At 42.9% G+C, this 19,285-nt stretch overlaps 1 protein-coding gene across 1 annotated transcript in view; it reads left to right on the forward strand.

The window, feature by feature from the left end:
- Positions 1-9,687: 9,687 nt before the first annotated feature.
- sorbs2a (sorbin and SH3 domain containing 2a) overlaps positions 9,688-19,285 on the forward strand; it is a 47,238-nt gene continuing 37,640 nt past the window's right edge. The window contains exons 1-2 of the mRNA XM_079730344.1: positions 9,688-9,872; positions 15,704-15,890. The gene's annotated coding sequence lies outside the window, so the exon portion shown is untranslated. The remainder of the gene's footprint in view (positions 9,873-15,703; positions 15,891-19,285) is intronic.

Here is a 19,285-nt window from a genome sequence, read left to right on the forward strand (position 1 = left end):
AGGCAGTGTTGCCAGATTGGGTGGTTTTCCCACCCTATTGGGCTACTTTTAAAAACTTAAGATTTCGGCGCATGCGCATATCATAACACATTTGAAGACAGAAACAATGAACATATAACTATTGATAAGAAATGACTGTACATTAGAGTGATATGTTGAAATTATGATCAATAGCCTAATGATGACATTATTAAATAAAAATACATGGTGACTTGTTCAAGACTTGAAAAAGTTTGGGACTTGGACTTGGACTCGACTTGGCTTTGGTGTGACTTTGACTTGGACTCGACTTGCCTTCCCCTGTCTTGACTTGGGACTTGACTCGGACTTGACTGCTAAGACTTGGGACTTGCCAAACAGTGACTTTGTCCCATCTCTGGGTAGGCCTACTGTAAACTTTAATGGAGTCACAACTTCTGAATACTTTTTGGTTCATTATTCAGACCACCTGATTGGTTTAGCCAACGGTAAGCCAGGGCCAGTTTAGGGCATCTGGCTTACCGGGCGCCAGATGCCCTAAGGACTTTGGGCAAAAGTCCTTAGGACTTAGTGCATTAGTGAACAAAGTCCTCTCATTCATTAAGGGATGTCAAGTTCACACGTTAGACTTGGCACAACAGCAGCGCAATAGGTTCATGCAATGCAATGCAACCAAAACATACAGTTTAAGTTTGTTTAATTGACTGCAACAAACTTAAGCAGTGGCATTAGGTGATGAGTACACAGCCAAGAGGTATTTTGCTGGCAGGACCAAAAGATGAATGTATGTCCTCCAGAAAAGGAACATCACGCACACACGCAAACACTTTCCCCCACACAGACACACACACACAGGCGCGCGCACGCTCAATACACACACACACAGCAGAGGAGAGGAGTAAGGTAACATGATTTAAGAGATAGGCATACAGGTTCAGGCATACTGTCAGGGGCATTGCTGTTGCACTTACTCTCATTGTGTGTGATGTTGCATGTGGATGTGTGTGTTGCGGGTACATGATTAAATGTAATCATTCAAAGGGATAAGTGAGGGTGGCAGCAGTGGCTGTTTGATTGAATGTGTGTGTGTGTGTGTGTGTGTGTGTGTGTGTGTGTATGTGTGTGTGTGTGTTAAGTGATATGTTACTCGTATTACTGGGAAACCTTGAAACTGAAACTGAAAAAACTACATACAATACAAAATTGTTCTTGTAAAAAGAGGGTACACTGTACACTGTTTGATTTGAAAGCCCCTAGAACAAATCAAATGTTGAGTTTGCCCCAACCCAACTGTGTGTGTGTGTGTGTGTGTGTGTGTGTGTGTGTGTGTGTGTGTGTGTGTGTGTGTGAGTGTGCCTGCAAACCCATATATGTTGTCATGTGTTGTACTATCATTTATGCTTCTTAATAGTTTCTCTGAGAATAAAAGATCCTTCTTTAATACATGATATAAACCAATGTTCATTCAAATAAAAGAAGGACAGGGGGTGGGGGCCTGTCTTGCGTGTACCATAGCAGCAGTCGTGACTAGGCATGTTACAGTATGTTCCCTGTCTAACCACTGCAGGAGGCGCTGCAGTAGACCCTCCCCCGCCCCTTCTCCTCATGATGCTGACCAATGATGTTTAGAGGTCAGATTCACTATAGCTCTGTCGCTTGGGGCAGCCAGTAGGCTACATGCACACTGACATGTGGTGTGTTCAGCAATACACTGGTGGTGTAGTGGCAGTAAAGGGATGGATGATGAGAGTGAACCAGCGGACTCATGCCACAAACACTGCCGCTTCTGGGGCAGGGGGATGCACGGCCCGATTAAGTTAAACCTTGGCCCCTTCCGTGGCTCTCCTAAATGTGAAGTTCAAAATAATTATTAGTGAATATTATTTGGAAAAGGATGATACACAGACTTATATTGGCACATTGATGTTCTTTGCAGCTAAGAAATATCTAACCTTATTTCATAATAGTTACAATCAACATGGCATTAAGAAACAAACCGGAGGAAATTAAAATGCAATTTAATTTCAATTGCAATGTTCTTTGCTTAAAGATGTACCCTATGTTAAAGTAAAATTTTATTCTAACATGTAAAAACAGAAGGATAAACATTGCTAAACACATATGAAATAAATTATCCTATATTCTAAAAAGCGACGGCCAAAGAACCATTGCATGGTACTCAACATGGCTTCATGGCCCCACGAACAGATCAACTGACCCCAGCCTGGCCCCCCTAGATGAAATGGCCTAGAACCGCCACTGGCTACACACATGAAGCCCTTGTGTCTGTTCGACAGTGAAGAAGAAATACAGCTCATTTTGTATTCATCTGTTTCGCAGCATAGTTTCTCGTTCTTTCATGTTCGTCCCCATTTAATTCATCTGGATTTTTAAATTCCCTTATAAATGGGCAATAACTCTCTCGTAATAGTAGTATTTCATTGGTTGAAATTGATTGGGACTTTCTAATCGCCGGGCAGAGCGTGCTTGGTAGGGCTGGGTATTGCCAGGTACCTCACAATTCAATTCTATTAGATTCTTTAGGTCTCGATTCGATTCGATATCGATTCAATTCGATTTGATATTGATCCAATTGCTTCGATATCTATTCAATAATACGTGCAGATGACAAAAATGCCTAAATATTATTTAGAATTAACCATTTCAAAATGAATTAACCATTTCATTGTGCTTTAACTAGCAAAAATGGAATACACCATTGTATAGTATTGTTCCTGAGCTAAACTTGCAGCATAAAAGTAATAATCATTGCATGGACAAATGTAAAAGGGCATGTACATTTAGACATACTCGCTTCTAGATTACATGACTGAGTATGTTTTGTTTTTTTCATCGAAATAATCGATTAAAAAAAAATCTGAATCGAAATTGAATCGAGAACAAATAAATTGCAGTGCATTGATGAATCGATATTTTTACCCAGCCATAATGCTAGGTGCTGCTGACTCTGCTCCTCTCTTACTATGCTGAGACACTGGATGTGAGGACATCAATATTGAACAGCATTCTGCAGGCTGCATCATCCACTGGGCTTCACCCCACCTTTGTGCAGAATGGTGTGTGTGTGTGTGTGCGTGTGTGTGTGTGTGTGTGTGTGTGTGTGTGTGTGTGTGTGTGTGTGTGTGTGTACGTGTACGTGTACGTGTACTGCTGGGACGCGTTTAATATCACAGACGGTTGAAAGCACTGTAAGCGTTGTTGTTGAGGCTGAGTTCCTGTGTGTTTTTACAGTTAGCACTCCTGTCTCTATTTCCTGGCAGCTCGCTTTTCTTCTAACTATTCTTCAACTCTGTGTGGTTTCCGTGTGAGGTTTTGTAAGCCACTCCTGGTCAGTCAACACTGAAATCCTGATCACTGCAGAGGGGACTTGGAGACCCATGTTCTGGACCAAATACTTAATCAGTGATGGCTTTTGGAATATAGATCTACCTAACACTTTTTACAACAAATACATATTGCTTGTGTTACAGGGCCTTTAAAGTAATCGTGATGGAAAAATATGACTTATGAATCACGGACATCAAAAGAGGGGCCTTAAAAAAAGGAAGACAAACCCAATGCTTGATAGATAGATGCCAACATAAATAGATACAGAGATAGACCGGTTATTAGCCAAAGCATTCATCAACCTCTTTAACACATAAGGCCCCTGTGTTCATTGATTGCTTCCTCTCGCTTTCGCCAGGGACAGCTGTGTGTGTGTGTGTGTGTGTGTGTGTGTGTGTGTGTGTGTGTGTGTGTGTGTGTGTGTGTGTGTGTGTGCATGTGAGTGTGCATGTGAGCGGGTGCATTAATGTACCCTTGTTTGTGTGTGCTTCTGTGTGTGCTGAGTGGTTCTTGGCCCTCTCAGGAGGTCTTGGCAGACCTTCTTGTGAGTAGGGCTGAGTTCTGGGCATCGAGCACAGGCTTGAAGCTGCATGGCAATTGGCCTTATCGCAGGCAGATTACAGATGTCCAGCCCCAGACGAAGCACATGGAAGGGAGTGCAGCATGCCAAGCTTAACTATAGCCTGGCTCTGTCACTGTCAACTGATTTAGTCTGTCAGAGATAGTCGCTGCTACCTACTTTCACCAGTTATTTTGGTAAACAAAGTCAGAAGCTTATTTGAGGATATTTGTAATACAGTATAAGAGGTTAGCTGAGGTATAAGCTAGCTAACTATGTTCATTGACTGCTTGCACTGAAAGAGATAACCTTAGGTGTCTCATAGGACTAATGCCTTGCTGTAATAAGTAAATAAAATATCATGAATTAATTGGGTTGAAAACAAGTTTGCTGACACTAACTTTTGAAAGGTTTTGATATTTGGAAGAATGTTCTTATTTTAAATTATATTGTCAAATGGATGTTTTAAATATGTATATCCCATCCTTACAAAACTGCGTCATCACACAGAGCTTTCCTATTGGGCCTGTAGTGGAATGCAGGCTGCAGACTGGAGGATTTGCAATAATTCCATTGAGGAAACCGAAAGGTGGTACCACAATGGAAAACATGCTTTAAGAATAACAAATGTTAGTATAAGTAAAACAAATTATTTTAAAGAGAGTCTCTCTATCCTCTCTCGACTTTACTTCATTCAGTAACGTGACATAACTTGACTCAAGTACAACATTCTTAAGCAAATAAACCCAACCTAAGACATGTCAACGGAAGTCTAAGAATACAGTATGAGTGACATTTATTAGTCCCTTTACCGCCCCATTTCAGTTTTTCTTCCCTGATTTGATGGATCCTGTCTGGTTTAGCACAAATACTTCCCTGCATTATGTGGTCCAATAGATCTTGTGTCTCATCTCGCTGCCCCTGCTGAGCGTTGACCAAAGAAGGAAGAACGCTCCAGAACGACATTCCTCAGCCCAAACCATTAGGCTAAGCAGATTGCTTTAATAACACACTAAGCAATCTCATGCACAATGGCTGTTTCAGATGCTGTGATACAAAGTTGTTGCAACACTTTGTCTCTCCAGTACTCTGAAATTGCGTGTATTTTTGATGGTTAGGGAAAAAATAAGCATAATTTAAGCATAATAATTAAGCATTATTGTTATCAGTGATACAAATAAATGTGCTTATTTTTGTTGTATGCCAGGAACAGATCACAGTTAAGACTATAAAATAAAACCTTCTACCCATATAACCTGCCAACTCTACTTGAATCTGTTCCTCCGATATGCAGAGAATCATGAACTAAAGACACACTCAAAAGATTTGCACATAGTTTGAATGTTAATATCTTAAGTGGGACCAGAGGCTACGGATAACATCAGATACCATTCCATTGTGTGTGACCCTTATTCATCTCTTTCCTATTGGCTTGTGTAGAACAGGCCTGCTGCTCTACTTGGCAATGCAGGTTTGATAGGATTAATTGAACCATTACTTAATTACTGGCCTGAGAAAAAGCTGCAGATTGGTGAAAGGGATTTATTGGTTTTCCAATAGGCACAGGACTGAAGAGCCGATTTGTAATAGTTCTTACTGAAAGACTCTTTATGAAACGTCCACATGTAAATTAGGTGACTCATGGCATTGTTGTTGTGCACGGTAGGATTCTAAATGTAATTGTTTGTGTGTGTGTGTGTGTGTGTATATATATGTTCGTTTATGTGTGGGTGTTTGTGTGAGGAGAGAAAGATAAATAAATTATGAAATTAGGCAATGGGTATTCAGTAAAATGTATGGGGAATTTATTTGACAGAGGTTTTGCAGTCAATAAAGATATAAACAACGGCGCATAGCAAAGTTAAAGAATCATAACTTTCCTGGTGGATGTATAGCCTCTTGTCTTGCTAAAAGGGAATATTCGGACCACATACATAACGCAATACTTTGGCTCTTTCTCTTGACTTTGTATACATCAATGAATATGTATTAATAGTTATGTACCTGGTCAATATTTTATGTACACATGGTAGGATACAAGTTTAGGTACAGATTGCCCTCAGATTCAACCAACTGAAAATGATTTGAAAGACTCTCTGATGCTTATGAAGCAAAATCTCCCATCAGTTTGCAAATTGTGCCTCATAATCACTTCCATTGTGCTATCACCTGCTAAAGCCCTAAAGCCATAAAATGCTCAGTTTATTCATATTTCATGAACTAGGCCTTACACACACTGTTCCCACTTTTTCCTCTATAGCGTGCCTCGATTCTGCTCTTCCGTCTTTACCCTTACAGTCTCACTATCTTGCCTCCTCATCGCCTTGCTGTTTTTCTCGACTCGCCCTCAGTCTCACCTTTACCCCTCGTCACCAACCCACCACATGGTCCATCCGTCATGACTCTTGCCACCCCAAAGGGCAGACACTGCAGCGTCCCCCTAAACCACCAGCAGCAGCACCACCACCACCACACTTATCAGGCCTCTTAACTGTCACACAGGGAAGCATGGTGTCTCGACATAAAGCAGAGGTGAGGCTGAATCAAGTTGGGGGGGAGGATATAATAAGGCACACTGGGGAGACTGTCCCTATCAGTTATCGTGTTTGAAATACACATGCGTGAGCCAGGCCTGCTTCTTCTGCCATGCCTCCATAAGGACATTTGCAGAGGTATGTGATGCCGTGATCTTTGGTTGTGGTATGAGAAGGATGCATGGTCCTGGGGTGGGTTAGTTGTGGGTTAGATGTCATGGAAGAAGTGTTTTAGGAATAGCTCTATATAACGGCTTGAAATGATCGGGGGCACCTATCAACGTATTGGTATGGAATCCAATCACTTGGATGTTGGCATGCATTGGTGTCTGGTCATGATCACAAACCCTGGACTTCAAATGGAATATGTTTGGGGTCTGTTGAGATAAAACCAAGGTCACATTCTCATATGCATCACTTCATTGTATTATCTTACTGCTATTGGAAATTGACACAGACGCTCATAACTTAGTCTTGGATCATTTGCTCGTTACAATCTCTATAATTAACTATCTCATCCTTGAGTTGAGCAATCCTAATTACTTGTGACAGACACATCATCAGCCAGCGTTATATAACAGAGCCGCTATCTCTAATAGTGTTGCATATTTTAAAGTGACAAGAGAAAAGAGAAATGTCTTTGTATCTGTATTGAATGGTGCTGAACAGCCAGTAGCTGTCGACTTTATCTGTGGTATTGATATGCTCTATAGGGAAAAAAGAGAAAAGTGTATTTGCTGTTTCGCAAAGCAATCTTTTCTTCCCTAGATAACACAGGAAAAGGCAATTTTTTCAAAGTGTGTGTGTGTGTGTGTGTGTGTGTGTGTGTGTGTGTGTGTTTGTGTGACTATATACTCGCACATTGTGTCATCAGAGGACACAAACAAACAAAAAAATCCAATCCTCTCTCCATAGCAAGGTGTGTTTTGGTTTTGACTCACCCCTCTGATCTCTATTGTGCTAACTGTCCACATCAGTTTCTCCCTGGCCGGTTTCTCTTCATGTGGATACACTACCATCACAATAGACTAACCCAGATGGGCCAGGGACCTGACTGTCTCCAGACCTCCGGCTCTAGGCAGGACCTTTGCTCACTGGGGCTGTTAGGTGATAGGACAATTAAATTAAGGATGGCAAGTCAATGACGGAATACCTTGGTCTGTCCTACTCCAAGTTGATCAATCACCGTGCCGTAAATCAATGCTATGAGCAATGATGATGTGAAATGTGAATGTATCAGGGTAGCCTGTGACAGCTGGCGCCAGTTAATCAAGGAAATAATGTCTGCTGACTTGCAGATGAAGAGAGGAATTCGGTAATGGATCTCTATTACAGGGATACACATTGTATTGATCATCAAACTTCTGGGCAGTTGATCATGGATTCTCTTTTTAATAACTTTTCATATATGCAGCTACGCTGAACCTGCTTGAATGGGATAGTGAATTATGTTTGAAGGGGAAAGGTTTTATTCTCCATGTACTGTACTTTCAATATTTGATGTAATCGTAGATCTTATCCATTTAGGGGACAGGATAGTGTTCTGGGTTCTGGGTTCCAATAACTTGGAACCCGGATGCCTGACACCTTCCTGCTCCTTATGACATGAATCTGAATTCACTGTCGCTTAAAAAGAGACTGATGAATAACTGAATAGTGAGACTTTCCACCATTCGCAACGAAGAGGCTGGAACCTGACCAAAATATTAAACTCCCTCCTCTAAACAGTGGACGCTGATTAAGACTGGCACAGCTGAGATAAAGAGGTATTTTCTTTGACAGATCCATCAGCTGGTGCTGGTGTTTTACTGTGGACTATTGAGGTATGAAAGTCTACAGCCACAGAGTGGTTGTATTTATAGGGTGCACAGGCCTGAGCTTATGGTAGACCTGCTGCTGATAGAGGCCAGTGTGACCCTCTAATGCAAGACATTGTGGTAGGGGAGGTGCTAGTGCACCATGAGTGTTTTAGCAGCCCATGAAATGCTTGATTTACATGGAATGTGCTAACATGGCTCAGGAGGTAGAGCAACAGAGGCAGATGCCTGACACCTTCCTGCTCCTTATGACATGAATCTGAATTCACTGTCGCTTAAAAAGAGACTGATGAATAACTGAATAGTGAGACTTTCCACCATTCGCAACGAAGAGGCTGGAACCTGACCAAAATATTAAACTCCCTCCTCTAAACAGTGGACGCTGATTAAGACTGGCACAGCTGAGATAAAGAGGTATTTTCTTTGACAGATCCATCAGCTGGTGCTGGTGTTTTACTGTGGAATATTGAGGTATGAAAGTTTACAGCCACAGAGTGGTTGTATTTATAGGGTGCACAGGCCTGAGCTTATGGTAGACCTGCTGCTGATAGAGGCCAGTGTGACCCTCTAATGCAAGACATTGTGGTAGGGGAGGTGCTAGTGCACCATGAGTGTTTTAGCAGCCCATGAAATGCTTGATTTACATGGAATGTGCTAACATGGCTCAGGAGGTAGAGCAACAGAGGCAGATTGTCTGGCACCCATGGGGGGAGGGGGGTGGGGTTGCTGGTTTGATCCCTGCTCTTCTTTGTGATGAGTGACACCTGACCCCTGACTGCCTCCGTTGAGCTGGTGGCTCTCAGTGGAATAGTGCACACCTCAGGTGGTGTGAGGGTGAAGGTTAAGCATTAAAATAGATTTAATGGTTGTTTTAGCTTGTAAAAAAGCATATATTTATCTATTGATCAATATATTAAATACATATATAAATTTGTTTGTCGGTGTGCACACGTATAGATTTGGAGCTGGTTGTTGAACGCGATGCTCTACCCACGATATTGATACAGTCCTGCACATCATAGTTCTACCTTTGTCCTCTAGGCGTGATAAAAACGAGCGTTGCCATGACTACGTACACGAAGAGACTACCGGTCGATTGGGTCATAAAACAAAACCTGACGTGATGAAAAATAGCACAATCCATTTTCCACGTTGAATAGACGCTCTTATCGCTCATGATAATAACAAAGCTGTACGTGCTTTAAGTCGCGTGCTTAAGCGCTTTATTATTTTGGCTAGTCGCAACAAGTGCAGAACGCGAGAAGAGCAAGACGTGCATTCAAGTGCCGCCGCTACCACTCGTTTCTCCGCGTCGTCGGTAGATGTCGTCCGGATGGCTCTATTCTAGCTCGGCAGCACCGAGCCCCAGTGACCCGCGACGAGGGGAGGAGGAGGCGGAGAAGGAGGAGGGAGCAGCTTCCACTGAGCGGCAACATCTATGCGCGTTTTCACCCCGTTCGGCAAAGAGAGCGTCGAGTAGCAGGTGCGCGGTTCATACTTAAGGCTCCGGAGTCTACCCCTCCTGCGAGCTCCAGGTCTATGCCGGCCGGTGACGTTATCGTCTGGCAGAGCCGGAGAATTTGAGACATTATTTTCTCTCATGGACGCGAATGCCAGACACACTTGTTCTCAAAGGTGAGTAAACAACGCGTCGTTAGCTCTGATGTTGTCTTCTGGCAGCAGCTGGGTTTAGCCTCTCGTGGTCGTCAATGAAGGAAGGGCTCGCCTCTCCCACATCCAGTAAATCTGCAAATCTCATCTGGTGTGTTCATTATTTAGTGCTATAAGCGATGGCATAGCTTTTCTGTCAAACCAGAGGTGATGTTACGTGCTCGCTGTGTGCTGGCCTTTTTTTCCTTCTATTTTCTTATGGTAGTAATTGCAGCGTCGTCGCCTCTGCTGCGGTAACGTCACTTATTGCTTTCCATGCGAAAAGAACCGGGCCGATGGAGGCCATGCTTTGAAGGCAGCTGTCTTTACATTCCAATGGATAGGTGCCATTTTGGATGTAAAACATCCTATAGCCTATTGTTGTTTGACAAGGTTTATGATTCGCCCTAGACGGATGCTCCTGGCTAGTTTTTGGCTGTAAAAACGGACCCCACTAGAAAATTGCATCCTTTAAACTCCATTTCACGTCAACCATCTCAGCACTATCTGGTTTGCATGTGGCCTATACAATGTGTTCAGCATTGGATGTCCAATGCTGAAATTGTGGATGTGAATGCATTACACTTTGTGTGTGTTGTTGTGTGTCATATATCCACATATATTGTTTAAGCAACTATATGTCATAGTGTACAAGCTTGAATGTGATGCTTCTTGCTACTAGATCTATTATACCAGTGACACTGGTCATTATTATCCATCTGTAGCCATATCCCAAATGTGCTGATCCTAGTTTAGGCAGGGGGGAAGCAGGGATGAAAAAGGGTGATGTAATGAGGAGAATGTACCCTGCAGGTCACTCACTGTCTACTGTCACTCAGCTGGATCTCGTAAAGAGCATATAGGTGTTGAGCATAAATAGACTATGCCAGTTATTTGTACCACTCCGGCCACAGTACAGCATCTCATTGCTAAACACCTGTGTGTGTGTGTGTGTGTGTGTGTGTGTGTGTGTGTGTGTGTGTGTGTGTGTGTGTGTGTGTGTGTGTGTGTGTTTGAAGCGTAGTCCTTAAGTCATTGGATCAGGGGTAGGTGTTCCCGCTGTGCGAAATATCTGTGATGTTGGATCTTGTGTATTTATTTATGTGGTGGAAATGTACCCCGGGATGCATGATGTGTAACTATTTTGAGAGAGAGGGAGAGAAGAGAGCTCACTTTACCAATAAACAGCCTCACAGTTAGACCTAATGATAATCGCTCACGCAAATGTCCTTGCATTACATCCTGATAAATGACACTTTGTGCGGCAGGGAACTATGTCTGTGTTCGTGCTATTTGGATTGCACCTGTTACCTGCTAGTTTAGGGTTACGCAGCGAGGAGGGAGACACAGAGACAGAGAGGGGGGATACGAGGGGAGGGGATCAAAACGGGCCCTACAGGGGGAACCTGAGTATGCGATACATTTCCCTCACTGAAGTGGAGTGTAACGTGTGGTTACTTTATGTATGTCCCTCGGTCACTCTTATCTGTCTGCCTGTATGGCTGTCTCCCTGTCTCTGTCTCCCTTTACCTCCGCTTCTCCCAACAGTCTAATACTGTTTACCGTCCTCCTGCTGACCATTATTATCATTATCAACTCCCCATCAACTTCCATATTGTATACTCTGCCTTTTCTACTCTTTTACCCTTCCCCTCCTCATTTATCTTACCCCTGCTCCTCTTGCTTAAAGACGAGAGTGATGTCATGGAACTAGTGGTCTGTGAGGATGAAAGCCCCCCCCCCCCCCCCCCCCCCCCCCATGAACAACCAGGGGGTCCACCAATGCTCAGTGTAGGCCTTCTCTGCTCTTTCCCACAGGCGGTTTAAGTAAGGACTATGTGAAAAGCAATTTATCGATTTATCGATTTATAGTAGTAATAATGATAATAGTAGTACTACTGGCTATGGAAGTCAAATGTAATATGCCTATACTGTGTAAATGTGTGCCGTCCCTCCTCAATATTGTACATTAGCCTCCTTCACCTCTCTCTGTGGAATAACACTTATTTGAAACATGGAGCTTCCCTTTACAGTACAATTTTTGTTTTTTTCAGATATTTTGTTAGAGAGAGAGTGTTGCTGAGGCTACTATTTTGTTTAGACTGAAGTCCGGAGTGAGAAAGAGAGATGGTGAGGGAGAACATGAGAGAATGAGGGATAGAAATAGAGCATTTGAGCCTCCAGCAAAAAAGAACAAAAGGGACAACAGGGCCAATAGGGCCAACGCTACAACTTAAAATTCCTAAATGTTTAATGGACACACTCCCCCATCTCTTCTGTCTTGTCCTTTGATGAAAGAGGTCCTGCGACATGGAGGAGTCCTGCTAAAGAAAGTCAGCTCAGACCCTTAACCCTACACCAGGCCTGGACGTGCGAGTCCTCGGGCTGATACAGCGTAAGCCAAAAAGGCTTATGGCTATAGCTCTGCCAACACGCAGATACTGTTACTGGTTCGCAGCAGGGCTTCCTGAGCCTGTCATGCGACGTTGATTGGCTGTCTTAATGAGCTAACGGAAGATTTGGAATGGAGGGGGCGGGGCTGTTTGTTTTTTGTTTTTTTGAAAGGTTTGATGGATGGTGTTGTCACTATTTGTTTACGTTGGTCTAAACTGGGGTTTGGAGGGGCTGCTTCTGTTCGTTTGAGGTGGTAACAGAGGTGGATTACATTCAGGCTTTTTTTTTTATTCTTCACTGTATAGATCATAACAACATTTTAAGTAGAGTATCACATGCAAGTCGGAAGACTCAAAGCCTTTTTAACTAAGTGAAATAAGAGCCGTGTACATTAACTCTCTATAAGAGGTGTATTTTATATCAAAGTACTTCCATGTTAGTTCCCGACTTACTATACAAGATATATGATGTTGGGAGAAAGCAGTATATTTTGTTTTTACATTTGTTATTTATATAGATAAAAATATATATTTGTATCTATATGCAAAAAAAATATAGATACATATATAAATAACACATCTAAAAATAAAAATATGTATATATATTTAGATATTTGCATTTGTTATTTATATATTTTATTCATTTGTTATTTCTATAAATATATAATTTTTTTATAGAATAGCCAAAACAGTGCTTCTTTTGAACTAGCGGCATTGAAGACGTGGAACTGCATAGCGCGCCTGCTTTTAATATCCTGCCACTTACTGAGCTGGCAGGGCCCTCACTGCAGCTGATAATGAATTGGGTGTTGAAGCTGTACTGGTGCGACCACGTCGACACGGCCTGGGTAGCTATGGTCTGCTCATAGGGCTGTGTGTTTATGTGGGTGTCAGAGTGTAAAACAGCCATAACAAATTTTGATGTGGTATTTTGTGTGGGCACCTTAATGAGCGGATTAATAGGCAAGATAATCATTTCAATCCATTTTTGGCCTCTCACACTCACAGTAATTGATTGCAGAATGGTTAACAGGAGGTTGTGTTCCCAGCTACTGAGCATTAGCTTGCTTGAGGACTTGTGTCAGGAATGTGACATCAAATCATAATTCAACAGCCTAGCCGTCTGTATTATGGCTAGATACGTTCTGATTGGTCAAATATGGCACTATACAGTCGGTTATTTCTGGACTGTTGTGGAAACAGTTAACGGACCGTTTGGGAAACAATAAAATAATTGTTAAATCAATAGAATCATTTGTTGTTGTATTTTACATCAAATTATTGATTTCTTTAGTAAGTAGCCATATATTATGTGGGATATTGTACAGCGAACCAACCCCTTCAGGGTGATTCAAGACCCTTCCCCTTCGTGATGGGGACTTCCACTCCTGCACCACCTGTCAGAGTTTATTCCGCAATAATGTCAGTCTCGCTGTAGGTTATCACTAACTAACTGTAATGCAAGTACTGTTGAAATGTACAGTTGAGAGCGACAGGTGAGAATACTATTTTGACCCTATCTGGTCGACACTGATCTCCCCTGTGATTCTGTTCCCAAGGTTACCACATTAGCACTCAGCCCACTTTTGAGTTCTCGGGTTAGACGACCATGCCAGCACTGGAACCAGCAGCTTCTCTATTGGCTTGTTGATCGCGTCTCCTGACACGCCGGGTCATGGAGGCAGGCTATAAACATCTCCCGGTTCTCATCTTGAATGTTTGAGGGATGTACTTGTCTGGATGGTGTGTCATGTGTGTGCTAGCTTGGTATAGTGTTCTCAGACTGTTGCCTTTGCACCGCGGGATGGCTACATTAGTGCTATAGCGATGGCTTCTTAGCAGACGTAGGCGATACAAAGAAAACTACAAGAAAATGAAGCGTTGACAAAGTGCCGGATTGATGCTTGTTTGTTTCATCTGGTACACATAATAAAGGAAGGAGCAAGCCGTTGGGTTAGTTTGACTGTTTCACATTGACGTTGTTTTTTCATATAAAATATAAAAAAACATTTAAACAAGTCTGATGTATTCATCAAGTAAGGGTGTACAGGGATAGAGGAGGAAGCTGGCATTATACAGTAGCAAGGTTGGCTTTAGATAAACAGGTTCTAAATATGAGATGCTAATAGTAGTATTGACATCACCACTCTGGGAATAGCAGGGGGTCTGAGGTCTAGAGGTGCTTCAGGTTGACCTGTCTTAAGTGTGTGTGTGTGTGTGTGTGTGTGTGTGTGTGTGTGTGTGTGTGTGTGTGTGTGTGTGTGTGTGTGTGTTAGTATATGCATGTGTGAGAGAGAGTGCCAGTACATGTCTGTTTGAGCGCCCGTGTGGGTTTGTTTGTGTGTGTTAGTAAATGTGTGAGTGTGTGAGAGAGAGTACCAGTACATGTCTGTGAGCGCCCGTGTGTGTGTGTGTGTGTGTGTGTGTGTGTGTGTGTGTGTGTGTGTGTGTATGTGTGTGTTAGTATATGCATAGTATATGCATTTGTAAGTGTGTGAGAGAGAATACCAGTACATGTCTGTATGAGCGCCCATATGTGTGCGTGTATATGTGTGTGTGTGTGTTATATGCATGTTTGAGAGAGAGTACCAGTATACGAATGTCTGTGTGAGCGCCCATGTGTGTGTGCGTGCGCCTGTGTGTGTGTGTCTGGGTCTATGCATACACACACGTGTAAATGTGCATATCTATGCATTAGCAGGCCTAACCCTAACCCGCCTCATCTCTTGACACACTATCAAACTGTCAGCAACATGGAGTGAAATCTCCTTTTATGTGGAGGATACGTCTGACACTGGGGTCAGATTCAGCCCTCAAGGCCCACTTTACATGTTGCCACAGTGACATCATCAGCCATTGGGTGACATTTAAGCGTACAAGGAGAAGTGGGCATGTGCAACCAATCCAACAGCACAACACTCTCCCTCTCTGCCTCTGTGTGTGTGTGTATATGTGTGTGTGTCTCTCTCTCTCTCTGAGAGCCTGCCTATGCCCTGCTATCCATCAATGTAACCATTCAGCTTATCTCATCTGTGGCATGTCTGTCTGGGTTCTGAGCTTCTGACCGACCTGAGACCACCACTGGAATGGTGTTTAACGATGCTTGAAGGTGAAGTTTTTTTTCTTTGTTGGGGTGTCCAAGACTGTGTGTGTGTGTGTGTGTGTGTGTGTGTGTGTGTGTGTGTGTGTGTGTGTGTGTGTGTGTGTGTGTGTGTGTGTGTGTGTGACCGACGGATGGCCTGTCACGTAGTCCACACCTACCTACGCAAGGCTCTAGGGGGTGGCTTTCCAGCAGCACAGACCAGCGAGTCTGAAAATAGCCCCATCTGATCACAGCTTTACCCAAACGGGGGACTCTCGGAACGCGTCACTCAGTGTGCCTCACCGACTCTAAACGCCATTTCACCTGTCTGTGTTCCTCAGGCGCCGAACCCGAGGCTAAAACCTGGGAATAAAGCTTTACTTCAAGTGGAGGCATCTCGGCGAAAAACAAGGATTTGTGTTTGGGTGACCACAGTCGACAATCAGACGAAGAAGAAGTCAGTCGGATATCCCGCACACCTATACCTGACTCCTTCTGAACAAGTGCCCTGCTTTTGTGTTTATGACGGTAAGAGGTTTTTTTTTATGCTAGCCTCATTGGCTCGTGCACATGTGGCCTGCTTGACACAATTCACTCTCAGTCGGCCTAAAGTGTGTCACAATATGTATACAGGAAAAATGAGAGCAAAATGTACCTCTTCTACATCCTTGAAATTTGGGGGACTGCACAGTGTTAACATGTCCGTGTAAACATTAACCTTAACACTCACGCCAATGGCTGGTCCATTATCTATTTAAGATGTTAGATAAATGACAATACAAAATAGTCAAAAAATGTAAAGAGGAAACACAAAATACGCTTAATATCATGGAAGAAACAAAACATATGAACAAGTTATTTCAAATATTGCCGTTCTAAACATGTAATACAAAAAAAGTATGTCGCAAGAGGAGAGAAAATGAAAGATGTCAAAAAACGTGTTTAAAATATCTACTGAAACTGTGGACATAAACATTCTTGTCCTCCTTCCCTCTACCACTCTACCTTCCCTTGTTTCACTCTGTCACCTACACCTTCTCATCTCTGGTTACAGCCCTCTTTTTCTCATTGATCTCCTCTTTCCTGCCCAACAATAGCCACACCGAAATCCCTCCATTAAGACAAGTCTCAGAGGTGTTTTGGAATGTTACCTTGACCCTTGGGTACATAATAGATACACACACATATTTCCAATCCCCTTCCTTCTCAAACGCACTTCACTCACTAAGCCATTCTCTTCTTGCCAGAAGATGTTTTATTTTTTTCACAGGATGAAGTCTTGTTACTGAATATGGTCAGATTCATTTCCAAGTGCCAACCGTGGAATTTAGATTTATTTTCAATTGGCCTACATCTGGTTTTTGCTATTTTCTCAAAAGTTTAAAGCCTGGAATGTGAGAAACAAACCACGAGTTGAATAATTTCGCCCTTGAAATTCTCCCCACATTCTTATCAAAGTAATGATTTCAGCTGAGATCTTTGTTACATCAGAAGAAATGTATAATCAAGATCACTTATGTGGGATTATGCATCCGTTAGTCATATGTTAGTTTGTATAATACTTTATAGGTGGCATAAATCCACACAAAGTTTGCACCTCTGTCTCAGGGACACCTCCGGCCTGTGACGTCTTCATTGTGGCCAGGGACTGCCTCGGGGCTCCTCAAACGCAGATCTCATGCTCCTCCAAACCCTTAGCCCCCAAGGCTAAGGGTCTCGTCTAATGGCCATAAATATAGCCCCCCCCTTGCCCAATCAAGCTCCCTTATCATCCTGACCCGCGCCACACTTAACACTGGTACCTGTGGAATCCTGACTATGTATGGAGATGTAATTTTAGCTCCCGCCCGTCGCCTTAAAGTAGCCAGTGTCGTGTGCGTCGGACATTCCAATCACTTTCGCCTGAGGATCCTAAAGCGCCGTAAAACATATGGAGCCACGCTGCCGACATACTGTGTGAATCAGCATTCATCGGATACAGTTTTGCGTAGGCCTACGGCCGTGGGTGTGACCCAAAAGGCCCTAGTTTGTAAAGGCAAGCATCTAGCCCTACTGAATGGGCTGTGTTAATCATTTAGAGACATCTTTTGCTATATCTAAGGCATGACCGGGTTGCCATGGTGAACACTCGCTTTCCCCCACCCTTTCACATCCTCATTCCAGAAGAAAGCTACAAGTGTGTGTAGTGTTGCCCCTTTGTATTGATTACGGCACACACTTGCTTCTCTTAAAATCAGAGCTCTGCAGTCTGATAATGCGATGAGGTCAGCAGAGTGGGATTAAGGTTCTTTGTATAAATACCAGGTGGCCCGGGCTTGGCACACTTACCCATTTTATTGTTTATTTTACACAGTCTCTATTTAATTTGTAATGCTTCCTGTCAAAATTCCCCTAAGCAAGGTAAGCTGTTAACAGCCTCCAAAAAATGCAGTCCCAAGGTTGAGTATTTAGAAGTACCTTTAACCAAATACTAAATAACATTGAATAAGGTAAAACTTGTGAATATTCATTTATATGTGCCAAAGCATGTTTAGGTGTGTCGATTCCCCTCAGTAACACTTTGAAATCAGATTTTTTCTGTCATGTGTTGAGTGAGATGCAAACTTTTCTGCTCTCAAAGTGTTGTTGGCTTTATCTCCAAGCTATCTCAACTCCATCACATGTGGCAGTACCTATATGAACAACATCTTGCTGTTCTAGCCCTACCATCTTTGTTGTTTACCGAATCCAACAATTAAAAGTAAAAGTACTGCAATTGTCTAGATTGAAGTACTGTGAATGTCTAATTCTATGTCTGGACTCTCCAGACTCTCCATGTTTTCATTGTCTCTGTTGATCTGTGAAGAGACATTTTTCAATGTCTCTCTTCACGACTCTCCTTCAGTTTTTTCCTGCTTGCGGCCATGTAAATAAAACGGAGTGCATCTCTGGCTCCACATTGCAGTTCAACCCCGGCACTTGTCAAATCCTATTTGTTCCCCCCCCTACACCTCCCATATCCACTGTGAAGCCTGGGCTCGTATTGCATAATTGCATTAATGCTCTCATGCCAGTAGCTCTGCTTGTTAGCCTGGCACTGATACAAGTTTTGGTGTGGGGGGGTGTACACATGGGCCTCTGTTGTTGGTAGTACGAAGGAGACAGAGAGGGGACATGGTTGCTTGCCCCCCAATCACTCCTGTCCATTCATACCGCCTGGGAGGGGGTCTGCTAATGAGTGGCAGGACTGACTAAACCAATCACATAACAGGCAGGCTGTTGTTTGTGCTGGTGGCGGAGAATTGATGGTGACTGACATGGCGTGGAAACCGGTCTCGGTGTCTCGCGGCGAGCTCGTTGGAGAGGGGAGACCTGTAGAAGCTAGGGAGAAATTGTTGTGTTAAACAACACTGAGCGTAATTTATTTTTTACCTTCTTGGTCAAGTTACAGTATTTGATTTCTTTGGAGAATAATGGGTGTGGCGATGTCTTTTTTACAGTGTTGTTCATTTATATATTGAGTTATTTATTTCACCACTGTGGACGGGACGTAATTGCAATGTGGCTGAAGTAGAATGAAGCTTGGGAAATCGAATACTGCACTTTTTAACCCTTAAGCTTATATTTCCTTGTAAAAACAATCACTGTGTTAAATCTACCACATCCCTCTGTCTGATGTATTAAAATCTTGAAAAAAACAGCTGCTGTGAAGAAGCAAATAAACAGCCACGGCTAAAGGATAAGAATCCAGAAAACCTACAGCGTCCAACAGAATACACTGAAATAGCTCCAGACGTATTTTGATTCCCAAGCCCTGCTGCTACCCCACATATTTCCCACCAAAAAAACCTTTTGCTGAAATAACATGAGGCTGGAGACCAATTTGAAATTCTGCTTTTTTTGGAAGGGTCACTGTCAGGCAGTATTTAGTCAATGGGGATCAT

This window comes from Pollachius pollachius, assembly GCF_949987615.1.
Source record: "Pollachius pollachius genome assembly, chromosome: 2".
Lineage (NCBI taxonomy): Eukaryota > Metazoa > Chordata > Actinopteri > Gadiformes > Gadidae > Pollachius > Pollachius pollachius.